The 21,545-nt window shown below is 38.1% G+C and overlaps 1 protein-coding gene and 1 long non-coding RNA gene across 3 annotated transcripts in view; one reads left to right on the top strand and one right to left on the bottom strand.

Moving 5' to 3' along the window:
* ADGRB3 (adhesion G protein-coupled receptor B3) overlaps nt 1-21,545 on the bottom strand; it is an 881,695-nt gene that overhangs the window by 788,335 nt on the left and 71,815 nt on the right. The window lies entirely within an intron of this gene.
* On the top strand, nt 6,676-18,932 carry LOC133253659 (uncharacterized). Its single transcript, XR_009738365.1, has 2 exons — nt 6,676-7,382; nt 16,422-18,932. It is a non-coding gene; the product is annotated as an uncharacterized LOC133253659 (long non-coding RNA).

Raw genomic sequence — 21,545 nt, 5'->3', positions numbered from 1 at the left:
TACTGTACAACACTGAGAATATAGCCAGTGTTGTGTAATAACTGCAAACGGAAAACAACCATTAAAGATAATAGAAAGGTTAAAAAAAGATTTTTAAAGAAGAATCAATGAAATTGCACACATATATATAACTAAACACACACAGAAATAAAAAACAGTGAAAAGCAAACTTGGGATAAAAAATTCTGCAGAGCTACCAACTAGAGGCTTATAGAGACATTTACAATTCCTGGTAATTCATTCAAGTCTCTGATGCATTTCTATGCAGAGGATGTAAGGTTTATTAATATTAAAGCACATCCAATTATTTTATCAGTTCACAGCTTTGCCCTCCTACCTGCTCTTTGCCATGAAAGAAATAGCCTCAAGGTCTTGCATTTTTTTCATAAATAAATATCATTTATTTAACGCATAAGTTTAATGATAAAAATTTTGTGCACTTTGCTAATACACTTTGTATGCTTTAACTCATTTGATTCCTTACAATTTCAAATGTGACATGAGTCATATTAAGCTTATTAATATAACCAGATAATATTTTACATATTAACCTTATTTTGTAATTCCTGAGAACTTACTTTCCAAGGATTACATAGCTGGAACTGTCAAAGAAACAGAAAGGAATTCAGATCTAACTCCCAAGTCTATATATCTTCAAACACTGACTACAGTATAATAGAAGGCATTTTAAAATTCAAAAAACCAATGTTTTTATAGTTCCCCATGGCTTAGAAATAACTTATTGCTATTCCTCAGACATGCCATACATCAAACTACAAAATATATCTCCCATAAGCCTGCCATTTTACAGACTTTTCAGTATTTTCCCCTTTATCCTGATTGCATGTACATTTTAAATTGAAACACCCTCCAGACAATATCTCAACATGCCAACTGTATTGTGGTACACCGAACATTCCATCAAGCTGGGTTTTCCTATCTGATCATTATTTTTCATTGCTACTTTCCAGAATGTGTACGAGGGAAAATAAACAAAGGAACCTAAGTGTGGTTAGTGCACACCTGTGTATCACATCCCACAACCACCAACTGGTGATAAAACTTTTGTGTAAACACTGACAGCAGTGCCACATGACTTGGACAGAATGAAAAATACCATGTTTAATAAGTTTTAGACAAAAAGGTCTTTCCATAATTGAAATTCTATTTATTGTTTTGGATATAGCCTCTCTTCTATCTTCTTGTCTTTTGGAATCAAAGAGAAAAGCTGCCTAGACTGCACTGATGAATGCTCAATTTTTTTGAAAATAATATACCAAATATCAAAATGAATCCGCCACAGGTATACACATCCCTCTGGGCATCCCAGCCAGCATCATGCATCGAACCTGACTGGCAACTCGTTTCCTACATGATATTTTACATGTTTCATTGAGAGTCCATAAGACTGTTCTATACATCAGTGTCTCTTTTGCTGTCTCGTACACTGGGTTATTGTTACCATCTTTCTAAATTCCATATATATGCGTTAGTATACTGTATTTATGTTTTTCCTTCTGGCTTACTTCACTCTGTATAATAGGCTCCAGTTTCATCCACCTCATTAGAACTAATACAATTATGTAAAGTTTAAAAATAAAATAAAATTGGAAGAAAAAAAAAAAAAAAGAAAATAATATACCATAAACAATAACTTTTTCAAATTCGAAGGACTGTATCAGAAATTAGAGCCTTAAGTATAGATTAAAACCACACAGGCACTCAAGTATTTTACAGATGTTCCCAAGCAACTGCTTACAGAATATAAATAAGAACAAAAGTACAAAATGTTTAGACTCTATGTAACCAAAGAATACTCTTTTAGACATCACTTAGCAAGTAGTTACTGCCCTACTAATGAGCAGAAATCATTCCATAATGTTCCTTCCACTGAAAACATATTATTCATATTTTCAATGTATAATATATATTATATATCTGCAAATAATAATATAAAAGTTTTAATGCATTAAATGGATATAGACAAATTTTATTGGGATTAGAGACATGAATTTCAACTTTCTAGATGTAAAAACCCAACTTTAACTTCAATTTAGGTTAGATACGTGAATACCTAGACAGAAAGCAGTTGCCTTTGTTAGCCTAGGACTGTTCCAACTGTAGATGCCTGCTGGTAGCTTATAGCACAAGGGCCAAAAGCAGGCCATCTCTCAACAACAAGGCTGGCGATGGGAGACTCACAACGGGTAATGAAAGGAGAAGTCAAGTTGGCAAAGCAAATGCTAAAGTAGAGATGAGAAGTTTCTATTTGATCCAGAAAGCAACAGATAGTCAGAGACAGAGACACAAACACACACAAGGTGCAGAGATAGAAAGACAGGAAGGCAGAAACAGAGCAGTCACTCTGGACAAAATGCATGCAGGAGTCCATCTGGGAATGATCTGGTTATCATATAAAACATACCTAATAATTAAAAAACATGAACTCCCAGGGTACCCAGTGGAAAGGGAACTGGAATCTCCCAGGTATGAGGGCACAGTGTTTCAGGGGGAGAAGGTAGAACAGTATCTGGCTTTATGACCCAGAACAACATTCTCTGAATGATTTGTTCACAAAAATTGAAAACTGTGGAAAAGTGCCCAATCCATTTACCTCTGAGCCTTTCTGTTTCCATCAAGGTGTCGTTTTGTTATTGCTGTTCACACCACATGTTATCTATAATTAGACCGTAAAACTGAATTTGATTTGAAAGAAAAGGCTGAGAAGTACAAAGTATCTGCTGATTCAAAATATAACCTTCAGCTATTTTTGGTACAAGGTAGCCTTAATAATCCAAAAACAAGAACAATTTAAAAAAAAATTCTGTCAGTGTTTGAAACCCAAAGGTATTTAAGTTCATACAATAACCAAAATCTATAAAGTTCCAAAACTAATTCATAAAATTTTTTTTCTCATTCTTCAGCAAAACCCATCAGTATTCAATAACATTTAATTTAAAAACATAAAAATTTTGAACTCTGAAAGTTAAAGCTGGCAAACTGCTTCCAAGGAAGAAAGCGGTATTTTTAACTATTATTGACTATTCCAAATACGTGATTAAAGTTGAGACTCATTACTATCCATGTAAATCGGAAAAAGCAAAACCCATTCAACTAGTCTAAACAACCAAAATCACAATTTACTGAACTTCCATGTTTTTCTCTGTTTCTTCTTGTCTCTGTAGTTCTCCTTTTCCCCAAGTCCTTCTTCCTATATTTCTACCTCTTTGTCTCTATCCATCCTCATTTTCACAATACTCTATTTCATGCCCTCTCATTTTTATCCCTATATTCCTTCTCCTCCTGAAATTCTGAGTCATGCACGGTACTAGTATTAAGAATATAGATTCCTAGTGATTTTGAACTGGTAAAATAGAATACGCCCCAGGCAAAAATTCACATTTGCATTCTAGTGTTAGAAGTAGAGCTATTAAAATGCAAAAAAAGTACGAGTTAAAAAATGAATTTTAAATAGTAACTACTGAAATGCCTGTGGTGAAGATCAAGACTAAAATTGCTAATATAGCTGTGCCCTTGAAACTGAGCAAGACCCTAAGAGGCCTTGCCGATGACAAATCTTTGAGTCCCTTTGCAGAAACGAAGACCCTAGCCCAGGTGGAGGTTGCTGATTACACGTTAACACTAAGCAGATAAGACTCCAGACTGTTTGAAACCAGAAACACCACCCTGTTACCTCATCACCAACTGACAAATTTATGATTACCAAAGAGTATAGCAGTGGGGGGAGGGGTAAATTAGGAGTTTGGCATTAATAGGTAACATTAATACACATAAAACAGGTAAACAACAAGGATCTACTGTAGAGCACAGGAAACTATATTCAGTATCTTATAATAACCTATAATGGAAAAGAATCTGGAAAAGGTTTTATATATATATATATTTATGTATCATATGTATACATACCATATATATGTATTTATAACTAAATCATTTTGTTGTACACCTGAAATCAACACACTGTGAATTAACTATAATTCAATTTAAAAAATTATAACTTTGAAGAAAGTCTAAGACCTGCAACGCTTGTCCCAAATCTTGCCATTAAAAACCCTTCCCTGAAACCCATTGGCGAGTTCAGGTCTACTGAGCAGTGTCTGTCCTTCTCCTTGCTTGGTGCCCTTCAATAGATGCTGTACTTTCCTTCCCCACAACTCCACGTTATGCCTTGCCACACAGCCAATGAGCAGATCCAAGTTTAATTCAGTAACACTAGTCACCAGAAATTGCTACCTCTAAAACCTTTAAAAAAAAAAATTTTTTTTTAACCTCTGCTGAACTCGACAAGTTGCAAAATAATGATACTCCACATATAAATTAAGCCTCTGTTCGACTTCTATTTCATAAAAAATCTTGTGCACTTAGAAAGTCAATGAATGTATTAAAAATATTTTGGCCTCAATTATTTTTGAAAGTCTAATTCATACTTTTAAAGGACATTTACCCCGGAGTTATTTTTTTTGTTTCCATAGCATAATAGTTATGCCAAGGACAGACAAAATCTTTACGATATAGTCATATTAAAGTTATTAATAAATTGGAAGACTGGGATAGACATATACACACTACTATATATAAAACAGATAACAAACAAGAAGCCCCTGTATAGCACAGGGAACTCTATGCAATACTCTGTAATGGCCTACATGGGAAAAGAAGGTAAAAAAAAGAGTGGATGTATGTATATGTATAACTGACTCACTTTGCTGTACAGCAGAAACTAATACAACAGTACAAATCAATTCTATTTCAATTATAAAAAACTACACCTTTCCAAACTAATGTATTATTGTAAGACAACTACACTTACATAAAGAAAAATAAAAATTAACAAAACAAACAAAAAATATGCCTTCTCAAGAAATCACATTTCCCTTAAAAGCCACTCCTTCCAACTCTATCTCATTAAGTAAGGTATTTTCCCAGCATTTAGTTCACCACGAAAAAAGAACATTCGTGCTAATAAGGGACAAGAAGCATGCTTCTTAGGGTGATGTGATGAGTCACTGCACAGATATAAGTTGGGTGGTGACTAGGGCCATGGTTGTGAACTAATCAGAAAGGCTGCAGAGAATGAAAGCAGCAGTGGGCCACAAGCACTCTGGACAGGAAGGGTTAACAGCTGACCCAACAGCCAGGTCAGCCTCATTCTGCTGGAGCCAAAATCTCATTGGCTTTGCTACGCTGGCTGAGCCCCAGATAAAAACCAGAGGCTGGCAGAGGCACCAGTGCAGGAAGTCAGTCGTGGGGAATAGTAGAAAGCGCACTTAGCTCTTATTTCAATTTGAATTAAGACTTCAGAGGGTATGCATCTCTATGATACTCATTATTTACTAATTTTGTAAATTCTGTTTGCTTTCCTATGAACTAACCATAAAAACTCATGTAAAATAGAAATCATCTTGTGTTGTTTATAAAAAAAACTGCCTGGTGAAAGAGGGATTTGAAATTATAAAGAGTTTACCAATCTTCTGGAGGGGAAAGGAGTCCAAGACAAAGAAAACGCTTGAATAGGTGTAAAAGAAGGAGACAGAAATGCAAGCAGTTCACAGCCTTGGTGGAAGGAAGGAAACAAGGCCCTGAGTTGTGGATCTGGGATCTGGAAAGATAATGATCATATCAACTGTCTTCATTCACAAAGATGAAGAGACCTGGCCTGGGTGGGAAACAAAGAATATACAGCTACAGATGGAGAATCCTGGGGTTAATTCACAGCAGTGTGAGGGGTCAGAATGGAGAGCAGGAAAGACAACAGTGAACTTTCTCACCAAAGTCTTTCGTTTATTTCAAGAAATGGAAGGGAAGGAGGAAAGACAAGGAGGTCCCAGAAAGCAAACTACTGCAGGAGACTGGGGTGAGGCCTCTGCTGCTGCTGCTAAGTCACTTCAGTCGTGTCCGACTCTGTGTGACCCCATGGACAGCAGCCCACCAGGCTCCCCCATCCCTGGGATTCTCCAGGCAAGAACACTGGAGTGGGTTGCCATTTCCTTCTCCAATGCATGAAAGTGAAAAGTGAAAGTGAAGTCGCTCAGTCATGTCTGACTCTTAGCGACCCCATGGACTGCAGCCTACCAGGCTCCTCCGTCCATGGGATTTTCCAGGCAAGAGCACTGGAGTGAGGCGTCATTGCCTTCTCCTGGGGTGAGGCCTCAGGAAGATTTAAAATGATCAGTGCACACATCTGGGAGTTCAATTTCCACAAAGTGCAGCCAGCTGAACCTAAGGTAGGGGAGGGATGGGAAGCCTGCCGGCAGAGCCATCCCCTAATCTAAGGCTCTGAAAGGAAGGTGGAAGCCAGGGATGCCCTCTGATCATTGGCAGCTCCTGTAAAACAATGGCCTACAACGGGAGTCCCCAGCCCCTGCTGGGGCCTGTCAGGAACTGGGCCACCGCGGAGGTGTGAGGGTGAGAAGCTTCACCTGCACATACAGTTGCTCACCATCTCTTGCATTACCGCCTGAGGTCCGCCTTCTGTCAGATCAACGGAGGCATTAGATTCTCCTAGTAGTGTGAACCCCTACTGTGAACCACACAGGCATGTGCGGGATCTAGGTGGTGCACTCCTTATGAGACTATAATCCCTGATGATCTGAGGGGGTTGATGCTAGTGCTAGGCAATGGCTGCAAACACAGATCATTAGCACAATATTGTAATGTACTTGAATCATCCCCAAAACATCCCACACCCCCAGTCCTTGGAAAAATTGCCTTCTAGGAAACCAGTCCCTGGTGCCAAAAAGGATGGGCACCGCTGGCCTCCGGGAAGATCTCTACTGATGCACCTTCGGGGTTAGGGCGGTGCACCAGCACTCTTCTCAGGCCAGCCCTTCAAATTTCTTGTGGCAGCAAGAAAGAAGATTCTGCCTTGAACTAGAAACATCGTAACAGTGGTGTACACGTGGGAAACAAAAGCTCCACTCTTCTTTAAACAAAAGGAAAAGCACATCCACCACCAGGAGAAGAGCCCGATAAACCCAAATAACAGATGGCGCTAATCGCTAGGATGCTACACTCAAAACAAACGGGAGTAACAAGAGCAGAGACTCAGAAGCACTCAGGATAAAAGGTGCTGCAGACAGAACAGGCAGGACACGGTGAGCCAGGGGGCAAAAAAATGGAATCCACGAAGAGAATCGGGGAGAAGAAGGGCTTGCAGGGGATGAGGGTTCTCTGATTCTTCTGACAAGAGTGTAGGTTAAAGGTTACATTTGAAACACTTTTGAAAAAACACCACCTCCATCTTTGATTCTGCTGTCTCAGCATCCACCCGCCCCTGTCAGCTCAGGAAGATGGAGAAGTTGACAGCTGGAGTCCTGGAGCCAGGCTAGCTCTGTGCACATTTGCTGCAGGACATCAGCTAAGTGACTCCACCACCACTGGTCCTGGGTTCTTTGCTTAGAAAATACAGATAATAAGAATATCCCTTTTATGTGTTTTTTTTTGTGAGGACTGGGACGGTAAGCTTCCAAAGCATTAAGCACAGAGTCCATCACTCAGGAAGTATTCAGTAAGTGTTAATGTGTCAGTTATTTTTTACTATGTTTTTTATTATTATTAAGGTAAGATTTGAGATAATAGGGCATAAACAAGCATTAAAATAAGGGGCAGGAAGAACTAAGTGGTTTTTAGCTTCTTAGAAAACAAAGAGCATAATAATCTTCACTGAAAGGAAAACCGATTTACCAGAAGTATTAATAGTTCTTTAAGAAAAATCATATATTTAGGTCACTTCTATAAACAGAAACTTCCGTTTGCCTATGTAGTCTGATATAAACAAGTTATCCAAGTTTAGTATTTTAATATAGGAGCTGTGTCCCTGATGAAAATGATATACCCTCTCCAAAATACCACACTATTTTGAGAAAATAGATGCTTTCTCCTTTTGGCATAGCCAACCACACACCCTCCAAGTCCATAGGCTGTGTACTCTCAGCCGAAATGCTGAGACCCATTTTAAACACTGAAAGTTTCTGCAGCTTGACAAAGCTAATAAAAAGCCTCCTGATTCTACCAACAAATTCATTAGTGAGAAAGCATGCACTTAGTATTCAAGTAACCTGATTGTTATGTAAAATTATTTTCTTAAATCTGATGCATATTTGCATGGGATGAAAGCAACATGTCATATAATTATTATAATTTTTGCAAAGTTAGATTAATTTAAAACAGTGTGATAGGGCTTCACACACATTTTGCCTCTTATAAAAGACATTAGAATACAATTAGTATGCAGTACTTCTACCTCAACTGGAAAAGAAAGGAATCAGTGTGACCAATGGGAATGCGAGTCCCTATTAACAGGCAGACACAGCAGCGGGGCTAATGTGTTGGCATCTCATTTTGGATTTAATTATTGAAATAACATCTCATTTGCTTCAAGGTATTACAATTATCTCCTGTTTTAAATTGAAAAGTATTTCAGAATGAATGCGATTAATGAAGCAAAGGGTTCAAAATGTTCAGAGCAGTGAGCTTTAAAGCAGAACCACCTACATTTTAAACAAATCCCCACTCAAGGAGTGCCTGAGAAATGCATTTCCTTTCATTCCAGCCGCAGTGTATGTGCCCCTGAGTGAGGCAGAACAGTTTTTTCTTGCTGCTATTAAGTAAAAAAATTAGGTACAGATTGATAATAGGCACTGATATGAGCCAAGATCTTTTAAAAAAAAGCTCACTTTCAGAAGTTAACACACCAGTTATGAAACATTTGCTTAATTTTTTGTAAGATAAAACTATTTTAAAAATGAGAACAAGTGAAGCTTCAAATCTGACATTTATCAAGAGTCAGCCATTATCTTTTCTTTAGTTACTCTTGAAATAATTCAAAATATTTTTTAAAATATTCAGCACAGGTGTCAGTGGTTAAGATCTTTCAAAAGGCAGAACTCTTTCATTAGAAGTATCTTTAGTTTTTGTATTTTAAAAACTTACTGGGAGATATTCCAGACTTCTGCTAATTTTACGGACTGTACGTGTCCATGAACGGAGCCCTTTAGAAATGTTGGTGGAATGTTTTTCTCTTAGGTGTGCACAACAGGCTAGTGCTCTTGAGGCAGGCTGGGACCGGGGACTGGGGATACTGCAGTGCTCTACCTGGACAAAGTCTCCTGAGTCCACAGAACACAAAGAAACTAAAAGGGACTAAAAATAACTGTGCACTTGTGCAGTCCCAGCAAATTATGGGCAACAAGATACAAAATAGTCCAAAAAGAAAAAAATCCGTCACTTCTGAAAAGCGGGGACAGAATCAGGGTATTGGGAGCGAAAGCAGGGTACTATGCATTTGGCCCTGCACTCACCACTGACCCCTGGAAACACTCCTACCCTCACCCTATAAGGAACCGACTCACCTCACCCTGGGGTGAAGGCAAGAGAACCTGCTACTCATTTTTACTGCCCTTCTGCTGGGTGGCTCAGATGGTAAAGAATCCACTTGCAATGCCGGAGGCCTGGGTTCAATCCCTGGGTTGGGAGGATACCCTGGAACATGGAATGGCTACCCACTCCAGTATTCTTGCCTGGAGAATTCCATGGACAGAGGAGCCAGGGGGCTACAGTCCTTGGGACAGCAAAGAGTCAGACACGACTGAGTGACTTTCGCTCACTGCTGCAGCGGGGGTCCCAATAAAAGCTTGCCTGAATTTCTTGTCTGGCCACTTAGCAACTTCTACTGACCGGGTGTGATCACTCTGACCAGGGTGCAAGTGGGGCTGGGGTGGGGGTCAGAATAATTTCTTACAGATCGTAATATTGCTAGAATTCCTCCTAAAACCAACTCACCCAACTTTATTCTCCCATTTATTAGTTAATACAATTATAATGACTTGATAAATTTATTTTGAATAAGAACAAAGGTTATTTCTTAATAATTTATAAGTATAATTACTTACATGAAATTATATTTTAATCTTTAGCCTATTTGACTGGATTATATTAATTGAACATGTAAACTAGAAACAACTGATATAAGGGTAAATATAAACTCATTTTCAGAGTGTAGTTTTTTATAATAATAAATTATATATACCTGAATATCATCCCTTATAAACATACACACACATATACATACATATACACGTATGCATAAATACACAAATGATTTTACTTCACATTAACAGAAAAATATTTAACCAAAGGAGTTTCTTAAGGCATTTGGATATACAATACAGATGCAATGCTAGGAAGAAAAATATCTACAGAGCACAATTAATCCAAAAAGATGTAATTTAAACTCTATTTCAGCTTTGTTTCAAGGCTAATGTCAATATAATCCATCAGATGATCAGTTCAAATAGCCTATATAGAAACAAAAAGAGACCTTTATTTGTTTACAGTTATTGTCAGCAAAATCCTTTATTCAAAACAAGCTTAATTATAACTGAATTACTTATGGGTGGATCTATAACAACATGTATGCATTAAAATAATTACATATCTGTGGAATAATAATAATATCAAATAAATATTCATTACATCCCAGGACTTGTCCTCAGAACTTGTATATCTTATCTTATTCCATGACAAACAACATCGTTACCCGTATTTTCAAAGATGTGGAAATAAGCCCACAGAGATGTTAAGTAACTTGCTGAAGGTCACAGAGGTAGTAAGTGGCAGATCCAGGATGTGAACACCCCGAGCCTGGCTCAGAGCACCATCCAAAAGCCCCAGCCACACAGACAGACATCTATTCTGTACACACACAGAGCCCCTGCCTTGTTCACAATCAGCATCTCTTTCTCATGGGCTAGGTAAAGCAAAAGTTTAAATTCACCAAATTAAATTGTTTTTCTGCGTTCACCACACTGCCGTATCTTTAACTTCAGCCCATTCTTGATATTTTTGAAGTATGTGGTAACTCTCCAATCAGAGGAAAGTTCAAAGTTTAGAAGCTCAGAGATTCAAAATATGCCTATGCTCAGAACACCAAGAACTAGGAAATTATAGTGACTTATGCTAAGTGAGAGTTGGACTATAAAGAAAGCTGAGCACCAGAGAATTGATGCTTTTGAACTGTGGTGTTGGAGAAGACCCTTGAGAGTCCCTTGGACTGCAAGGAGATCCAACCAGTCCATCCTAAAGCAGATCAGTCCTGGGTGTTCATTGGAAGGACTGATGTTGAAGCTGAAACCCCAATACTTTGGCTACCTGATGCAAAGAGCTGACTCATTTGAAAAGACCCTGATGCTGGTAAAGACTGAAGGCAGGAGGAGAAAGGGACGACAGAGGATGAAATGGCTGGATAGCATCACCGACTCAATGGACATGGGTTTGAGTGAACTCCGGGAGTTGGTAATGGACAGGGAGGCCTGGCGTGCTGCAGTCCATGGGGTCGCAAAGAGTCGGACACGACTGAGAGACTGAACTGAACTGATGCTAAGTGTCTTATATATTTTTTCTTTCAACCTTGCAATTACAAATTAGGTCTTACTGTTCACATTTTATTGACAAGAAAATAGCTTTCAAGGCAATGAACAATCTGTCTAAAGGCATCAGCCAGTCAGAGTATGCCTGATCCGTCACCACAAACCTCTCCAGTCTCCTGTGTCCTCCTCTCCTTGGCTTTCACTCCAGAGAATGACCTCTATGCCTGAGCTTCCTCGCTGCCTGGCCTCCTGTTGGGTTGGCCAACTAGGGTTATCTACTCTCCACTCCCCAATCTCCCATCCTTACTGGGCCAGAATTCTGGCAGTGGTTGCCTCCTGTAAGCCCCAGCTTCCTGCAAGGACCTTCCCTCTGCCTCTCAGGTCTGAAGGTGGTAACAGCTTCCCTTCGGCCAGATGCCTCCAAAACCTCAACTAGACCTCGACTTTTAGACTTCCACGTCCATGTCTGTGTTGTCCATTGTAGCAAAGATTCTGCTAAGTCACTTTATGGAGAATTTCCCATCCTCAGTATCTGATCACCTCGATATCTGACCAAGTTCCTCATCCTTAGATTGCCTAGGTGATACCTGATCACTCAAGCCCACCTTCAGGAAAAATCTTGTTGGGTCAGTTGAGCCAAACATTCCCCTTCCTCCACTTAGTAATATTACATCGACTGACCCCACCCTGGTCAATAAATCCCCATTGTCCATGCTGCATTCAGAGTTAAATCCAGCTTTGTTCTGAGAACCCTCTTCCTCTATTTCAACAGTTTCTGAATAAAAGCTGGTTCTGCTGCCATAAGTATTGTCCAGTTTTTTTTCCCTTTTAATACTAGTTAGTCCCTGAGTAAGCACTTCCCATCTCAGGTTGGTCAACTCAACCCTTTCCACCTCTAAATGACCCCTTCCTTAAACTTTCTTCCATGAAAACTTCACGTATGCATCTGCTTCCTGGAAGACTCAGAGAGACGTAGAGTCATATACCCAGACTCCACCATGGCTCTTCAAATAAACACACACGTTATGGAGAAAGAAAGAGGAAGACCCTGATACTAGTTTTCTCTCTTTCGAGACCACTGCAATGCTGCTTGACATCAAAATGACCCTGGAGAAGAGGGAGGCTTCAGAGGGTAAGTCAGCCCTCTGGAACACGAGAGGGCATTCCAAGTCACTGAGCACTTACTGTGTTCAGAGGGCTGGAAACAGTGACCAATGAGCCATGCATAAAACAATACCTGCCCAAATCGGGCTTAGGTTCTAGTGCAGAAAATACAGGAGTCAACATGGTAGTAAGCACTACAGGGTGCTTACTTGGGAGAAAAAAAAAAAAAAAACATAAATGAGCCACGGTTTCCTTCAAGGACAAGGAGACAGACCAAGAAAAAGTGACTCTAAGCTGGTACCACAGAACAAAGCAAGCACATTCCAGATAAAGGGAGCCAGAGACCCATGATCTGGTCCAGCCATAACATTTCAAAAATATAGCCCAGTAACTATTTTTAAATGTATTTGTGATCTCAAAAATAATTTCCAGTACTGATAAATACATGTAAAAGATATTCTGTGATATCACTAAATTACTAAGAAGATGTTACAACTTTCAGTGACTGGTTTTTATTTTTTTCATTTAAATTCAAGACAAAAGTATACTTCTTGTTACGAGTATAGGATTTTATTTTTTAATGGAATTTAAAACTTTCACTTTTAAAAGGAGCCCTTTGCCACAAAGGGAGGCTTCTACATGGCACAATATTTTTACCAAATCAAAGCATAAATATATACAGTTGAGGACTGTCAATTAACTGAACATTCTGAGACTTTGGTTGTTTGCTTCTTTGTTATCTAAAGCAAACCTATATACTCTGCTTCTCTATTTGGACTGCCCTTGAAGAGAAAGAATTTTGGTTCTCATGAATTTAGCCAAGATGCAAAAATGTCAGATCATTGTGAGATGGGTCTATAAACTGTGACCTCAATAGACTTATATAATCTAAAAATTATTGATGGAAATATTTTCTAAAAAGAGTGAAAAGCTTTAAAGTAGGTGAATTCAAATTTGGTTCTGTTAAAAATAGCTGCTTCGTAGAGCATGCTGTTCTCATCTTAACTTTTAATGAACTCTTGAAAGCTCACTTGAGAATGATAATCAGGTTAACATTATTCTCTAAATGCCCCAAATTTAAAAACAGAGCAAAATTTTTACAACAACAAAGATATATGATACATGAGGTTAATAAGCCTTGATACTTGATGCCATACTTACCTCAGTATTCCAGGGGTATATTTCTTATATTTTATTTAAAAAAAAAATTGGGACTACCTGTAAATTAAATGCAGACAAACAGAAAACAGTATGGCGAGTCCTCAAAAAATTAAACAGAACTACAATTTTCCTCTAATTTTTAAACTCTCTGTAGTGTGTGCTCATCACCTTCATTTTTATATCTTAATTTTTTTGACTATAAAACTAATACATTGTAAAATGTACCACATGCATATTATAAAATATTTCAAGAATTCAAGCAAGTATAAAACATTTCATTTAGAAAAGTGAAGACTGATATTTTAAAACTTAAAAAAAAAAAACAAAGCTACCTTACGATCCAGCAATACCACTTCTGGGTATATAACCAAATGGGATGAAAACAGGTTATTGAAAAGATATTTGTACTTCCATGTTCATGCAGCATCATTCACAACAGTCAAACATGGAAACAACCCAAGTGTCCACCAGTAGATGAATGGATAAAAAGGTCCTCAGTTATAGCCATAACTGCTCTGAGAAATTATGTGAAATGAATAATAATGTTAATTTCTTACATTTCAATTATGAATCTAGCCTTGATGAATATATGATGATGCTCCCAAAATTTCAAAGTTACAGTTATTTGAAGTCCTACAAAACAGTGGTAGTGTATAAAAAAGACTGTTTAAATTGTATTTAAGCATGCTTTTCTTATTAACTTTTAGCTAATTAGGGGCATTACTGGTGACTTAGTACAGAATTCGCCTGCCACGCAGGACACCTGGGTTCAATCCCTGGGTCGGGAAGACTCCCTGGAGAAGGGAATGGTGACCCACTCCAGTATTCTTGCCTGGAGAGTCCCATGAGCAGAGGAGCCTAGTGGGCTACAGTCCATGGGGTTGCAAAGAGTTGGACATGACTAAGTGACTAACACTTTTGCTTTTCTTCCAGGAGAACAAAATATTGATTATGAACCATAAATCATTGATTCTGAGTGTCAAAACTGAACTTGTTTGGAATCTACAAAATTTGACTTTTTTCTAGAATTTTATCATGAACTTTTCAAACATACAGCAAATTTGAAAGATTTTTCCAGTAAACAGCTGCAGCTGTACCTTAACTCTACCATTACTATACTTGTTTTATTAATATCATGCCCTATCAATCTTTCCCAACAACTATCAAACCATATCATTTTTTTAAATTTTATTTTATTTTTAAACTTTACATAATTGTATTAGTTTTGCCAAATATCAAAATGAATCCATCACAGGTATACATGTGCTCCCCATCCTGAACCCTCCTCCCTCCTCCCTCCCCATACCATCCCTCTGGGTCGTCCCAGTGCACTAGCCCCAAGCATCCAGTATTGTGCATTGAACCTGGACTGGCATCTCGTTTCATACATGATATTTTACATGTTTCAATGCCATTCTCCCAAATCTTCCCACCTGCCATTCTCCCAAATCTTCCCACCAAACCATATCATTTTTATGCCTTTTAAAATAAACTGAAAATATCAAATTATAAACATAATGGTTTATTGTGTGTGTATATGTATGCTTAGTTGTGTCTGACTCTTTGCCATCCCGGGAACTAGCCTATCAGACTCCTCTGTCCATGGGATTTTCTAGGCAAGAATACTGGAATGGGTTGCCATTTCCTTCTCCAGGGGATCTTCCCTACCCAGGGATTATAACTGCATCTCCTGCATTGGCAGGTGGGTTCTTTACCACTGAAACACCTAGGAATCCCCAATAATGATTTTTTTACATTTATTCAATTCTTTGAATTATTTTTAAAATCCAGGTGTTACTATAAGGCACTTTCAATAATACTGCTACAAGTTCAACTTTACGTATTTTTAAAAAATCATCTATTCTAAGTACTCTGTGAAATAATGGTCAAAAGGACACAAATGGTATGCCAGTTCTAACTACACATAAATGTACCCAGAATTCTTACATATTTTATATTTCAGCCAAGTGCATCAGACAATTTCCAAAACAGAAACACTGTTAGGAAAACAGAAACCACTCTAAGTGGTTCCAAAAGACGAAAATATTAACATGAGAAATTTATGATATTAATACTTTTACCTTGGCTGATGAGCTAGAGTCTCTCAGCTTCATACACATTAATGGGTTGGAAATATTAAAGGACTCTTAACACTGAACTCTAAAGAAGCTCATCAGTGTTCCCTTTTGGCCCTCAGGTCCCTCCCTAGCCCATTCCTGTGCTAGGCTGGGTTGTGGGGGGCAGTGGTGGAAGGACTGAGTATCCCCACAACAGGCTGCCTCTCAACAAGCAATTCTTTAAGGAGTTTAAAAATAATTGGATGAATCAAGTAAATGTACTCAAATACTTATATATAAAGTACACTGTGCAGATTGAAAGACAACTTACAGCTGCTTACAAACCAGAATCAATCCTCCCCAGCCTCTTTGATTTCTTCCAGTTTGGAACAAAATTAACACAAACTAAAAACCTGGGCTGGATGGCATCACCCATTCAATGGACAAGAGTTTGGGTGAACTCTGGGAGTTGGTGATGGACAGGGAGGCCTGGCGTGCTGCAATTCATGGGGTCGCAAAGAGTCGGACACGACTGAGCAACTGAACTGAACCGAAAAACCTCAAGTGTGTAGGAACACCATCTCTATCTTTAAAGAGTGACTAGGACAACGGATGAAAGTGGAACAGGTGAATTTTCCTGGTGTCATGTGTCTGTGGCATTTGATCTGGGAAACTTATGATTTCCCTTTTTTTTTTTTTTTTTTTGAGGTAGAACAATAATGAACAGCCAATTTAAGTGGCTTTTACAGCACAGGAAAAAAATGAGTTGCCAATCAAGAACTCAGAACCAAGATGTGGTTAAAAGAGAGAGAAAAGTGAAAGTGAAAGTCGCTCAGTCATGTCGGACACTTTGCAACACCATGGACCGTACTGGAATTCCAGTCCATGGCATTCTCCAGGACAGAAAACTGGAGTGGGTAGCCTTTTCCCTTCACCAAGGTACCTTCCCAACCCAGGGATCAAACCCAGGTCTGCCACATTGCAGGCAGATTAGCGGAGCCACAAGGGAAGCCCCTCCCAAGCCATAATTTACATAAATAGATACATCAGTCTAAAATTAGCCTGAAGTGTCTGCAAATCGTACAGCATTAATTCAAAGAATAAGTTTCCCCAGCTGTATTAAATAGGGAAGAGCTTGTGTCCATTCATATTATGGAACTCGATTCTTCAGTATTTGTGGTCCAAAATACAGTGTGTAAGGAAATTATTTCATTATAGGTAAATCTTTTCTTTTAAAACAATATTGTTAATATTCATTTGTTCTTCTGGAGGGAAAAAAACTACAGAATAGTTAGAGATTTCTACGTTGAACTGCACTACACAGGCATAAAAATCACCTGGGAAGCTTAGCACAAATTATATATGTGCCCAGATATACTCCTATGCCTGTGTCCGTCTTGCTGCTTTGTTTTACCAGAGTCACGAAGGCTGATCACATCATCGTATCCTCCATGGACCTTTCCCTAATCCACAGACTGGAATAAATACCAATGCTATTTGCTTTCCTACCAGCCTCTCTCTCCAGCACACTTTTATGCCATTATTAATAACCACATTCTCTCTATATTACCGGTTTAATGCCCCTGTGGCCATCGCTAACCCTCAGAAAGGTAAAATGTTGAGCTATGTCTATCTCATGCTATGATGTTCAATATCATTGAAATAAACAGGAAGATTGAAAAAATAAAATAACAAATGATCTAAGATGATTAAACAAAATAGAATGATTAATAAGACAATCTTATCTATGAATCAGAGTTTTCTATTTCTTGTGAAAAATTTAAGTCACCATGGTATAAATGAACTTTTTTATAATTGGTCTTTTCTCATTAATAGCAATTCTTTGTATTATAATCTACCACATTCTTAAAGGATTAATGTCCCATTTCAACTTTGTATATGACTAGGTTTTTCTGTTTTGTTGACCTCTCCAGTATTTCTCACCTCCAATCACATAAAAGCTTTAAGTTCAAAACTGTTCTACACTGGAAGGCAATTCAGTAAAATTAAAATATAATTAGTTTTCCACTGGTTAGTTATAAACACAACACAATTATAATTATGTCATCATTATAATATTATACTATAATTTAAGTGTAATAGCTATAACAGCTTGCACTTAGTAATCTATATATATGTATGTGTGTGTGAATCTATATACCCATTTGACCTTTACAATAACCTTAAATAGTAGGTATTATTCCAATTTTACAGATGAAGAGACTCAAGTTTACTTTACAAACAACATCCACAATATTATCTGAATATTAATTGGTGTAGCCACAATTCAACCTCAAGTTCCTCTGATTACACATTACATGAACTTGAAAACATTCAACAGCAAAGAAGAGTAACATGTCTGGGAATCAGGGCAATATGGAAAATGATGAAAGTGTCTGTTAAACAAATAGCTAGGTCATTCTACTAGGATGATTGGAATTATTAATAAAATAACCAGTATCATTTATTAGAATGGCCAAAATGCAGAACAGTGACGCCACCAAATGCTAGTGAGGAATGGAGCAACAGGAACTCTCACTCATTACTGGTGGGACTGCAAATGGTATCGCCACAGTGAAGAGCACTTTGGCAGCTCCTTAAAAACCTAAATATAGTCCCACCACACTGTCCAATAATCCTACTCCTTGGTGTTTACCCAAAGGAGCTGAAATTTTGAGCCAATCCAAAAACCTGCACACAGATATTTATAGCAGATTCATTCTTAATTGCCAAAGCTTGGAAGCACCCAAGATGTCCTCCGGTAGATAAACAGATAAACAAAGTGTGGTCCATCCAGACACTGGGATATTATTCAGGGCTAAAAAGCAATGAGGGTTGCACTGGTGGCTCAGCGGTAAAGAATCCGCCTGCAGAGCACGAGACATGCATTCAATCCCTGAGTCGGGAAGATCCCCTGAGAAGAAACTGGCAACCCACTCCAGTATTCCTGCCTGGGAAATCCCATGGACAGAGGCTCCTGGCGGGCTATAGTCAGTGGGATCACAAAAGAGTCGGACATGACTTAGCAACTAAACAATAACAATGACAAAAAGAAATGAGACATAAAACAAACTTAAATGCATACTAAGAGAAGGAAGCTAATCAGAAAAGGCTATATGCTCTATAATCCCAATTATATGACACCTAGAAAGGGAAAAACTATGAAGACAGTACCAAAAAAAAAAAAAACAATGTCCAGGGCTGGTCAGGGAAGACTTGAACAGACGAAGTACAGAGGATTATTAGGGCAGTAAAAATAATTGCCATGATACAATAATAATGGATAATTGTCATTACACATTTGTCTAAGCAAAAAATGTATGACACCATGAGTGAACTGTAATCTAAACTATGGACTTTGGGTGAACATGATGCATCAAAGTAGGTTCACCAGTTTTAACAAATGTGCCCCTCTGGTGTGGGATACTCATAAAGGGGGTTATGCCCCTGAGGGCAGTAGAAATGTAGGAAATTTCCATGTTTCTCTCTCAGAGGCATAACCCCCTTTATGAATATCCCACACCAGAGGGGCACATTTGTTACAAATTGTTGTAAATCTAAAACTGCTCTAAAAATAAAAGTCTTAAGAAATAATAATAATTTTATTTTTTTATTTTTTTTTATTTTATTTTTTTTTTATTCGGCGCCGGCCGCCGAACCTCGAGTCCAGCCTCTATTCTCGCCCAGGGCCGCGGGCGCAGTGGTCGGGACCCGGAGGCCGCCTGCCGAACTGTGAGCGAGCTAGGCGTCCCCGCGCCAATAATAATTTTAAAAACCCACAGATGGGTCAACAACAAAGAATGTTATTATGAGGGACTGAGCCTCCTAAAATTAAGATAAATGAGAGAAAAAAAAGAAAACCAGCATAGAAGGGCATTTCATGTGTTTTAAGAGCACAAATAATGTAACTAAACACCATTTTGCATGCTTAAAGAGAAAAACTTGGTCATTTAACACCTGAATTAATATAAGTAAGAATATCAATTGCAGATGACAAAAAGCAGATTTTATGTAAAATCTTTTAACTTTAAAAATAACAGAGTCCTTACTTTCAGAGGTCCATTCTGAAATAAACCATGAAACAACTGGTTAATTAAAAAGAAACAGCAATTTTATGAAATTTACCTGTGTCAACATAAATGTAAAAATGATGTCCCACCAAAAATAATAGTATTAATTTTTAGGTTTAAGTACTGAAAGCTGTATTCTTCTTAACATAAAATCATGGTTGGACATTTTGATCTCAGGCTTGATCCATTCCATGCTCAGTCCCTCAGAGTGTATCTTCATAGGATTCTTTACATCATCTGAAGCCTTTTTATTATTCTCCCACTGACTAAGCTGACAGGTGATAATTCTCCAAAATAAGAAGCACCATACTATGATGGCACCGATTTACAGGAGAATGAGCTGTCCTTTAATTAGTCAAAACAATCTGGGGTTTTCTAGACTTACTTTAAAGCTCAAGTACAGTTAACTACATTTTGGCTAAATGTGCTTTATATGAATCTTCTATAATGTACAAATAAATGGCTAATTTTCTCAACAAAGGGACTATACACTTTATGATCTCTAAAACTGTTTAATGTTCAACTCTTTGGAGCCAGATTGGAAATTATCCCTTAATTACTTATAATCATTAGGACTAAAATTACATGTTTATGATTCAGAATTTTTCATGTAATGTGAAACATTTGACTCTCAACATTTTAAACATTTTAAAATGAAGCTCAGATCTGCTTTTTGTCACAACAATAAGATATCAAATTCCAGGAGCTTCTTTATCCTGTTTCATTAATTCAGTTGTGGTTTGTGCTTTACTTTTAAATGAGGTGGCAAAAAATTTCATAACTTTCACTTTTAGATTTTCTCTTTTTTTAGGATATAAAAGTGACAAAAGTCAATCTTCAAAATATAGCAAAGTATAAAATATTTCAAACCGCAAATTCAGAGATTGCATTATTAATATCATTGTATATGTCCTTTTTCTAATGCAGGAAAAACTATTTACTTTTAATTTCAAAAACAGACAGCTTATTTCACAGTGACACAATAATTTGTGGAAAAAAGAAAAAAAAAAAAAACATGCTTTCCCTAAAGAGAAAATGATAAATTTTAGCAGTTCCCTTTGAGTATTGGTTGCTCAAAAAGTTCATTCAGGTTTTTCCATACATTGTTGCAGAACCCAACATTAAGACTCAAGCTTGGCTAATTCAGATCATGAAAGGTTACTATCAACCACTGACAACAGAATTTCAGAGTTCTACCCAGGTAGGAAGATGAAGAGAAAGCCACCAGAGGAGAAGAGGAGATTTAGATAAACAGACCCCATCAACTGACCACCACTTTGACCTCAGCCAGATATCGTAGGGGCTGAGAGAAGCCACAACAGGAATTCCAGAGGTGTAGCTGCCAAGAACACCTGAGCCAGCGGCTCCTTCTCCCACCGCATTTAATGTGCTACAGGCTGTTTTTTGCTTCTATAGGATCCAAAACTCTGGGAAATGATGCAGAGACTATTTGGACTCTCAGAGATCTTCACCGATGCCGACCAAGACACCAGCAGTCTGATCCCCTCAGACTAGCAGAGGTGACCAACAGTGAGAGCCACCAAGAACAGACTGGGAGTCCCAGCTGCTGTGGACTTTGGCAGTGGGGGGTAAGCCGTGCCCAGACACCAGACCTCTCCAGTCCCAGTGTCTAGGAGACCAAGAGACACAGAGATTGCATGCAATCCAGGGGACCCGTTCCCAACCCGAGGACACCTATCTGTAGGCTTTCTTTCACATCCTGAAACCTTCTTGGAAAATAAAGGAAAGGAGTCTCATGAAAGATG

This window comes from Bos javanicus, chromosome 9, assembly GCF_032452875.1.
Source record: "Bos javanicus breed banteng chromosome 9, ARS-OSU_banteng_1.0, whole genome shotgun sequence".
Classification (NCBI taxonomy): domain Eukaryota; kingdom Metazoa; phylum Chordata; class Mammalia; order Artiodactyla; family Bovidae; genus Bos; species Bos javanicus.
This window is presented reverse-complemented; position numbering and strand designations above follow the sequence as displayed.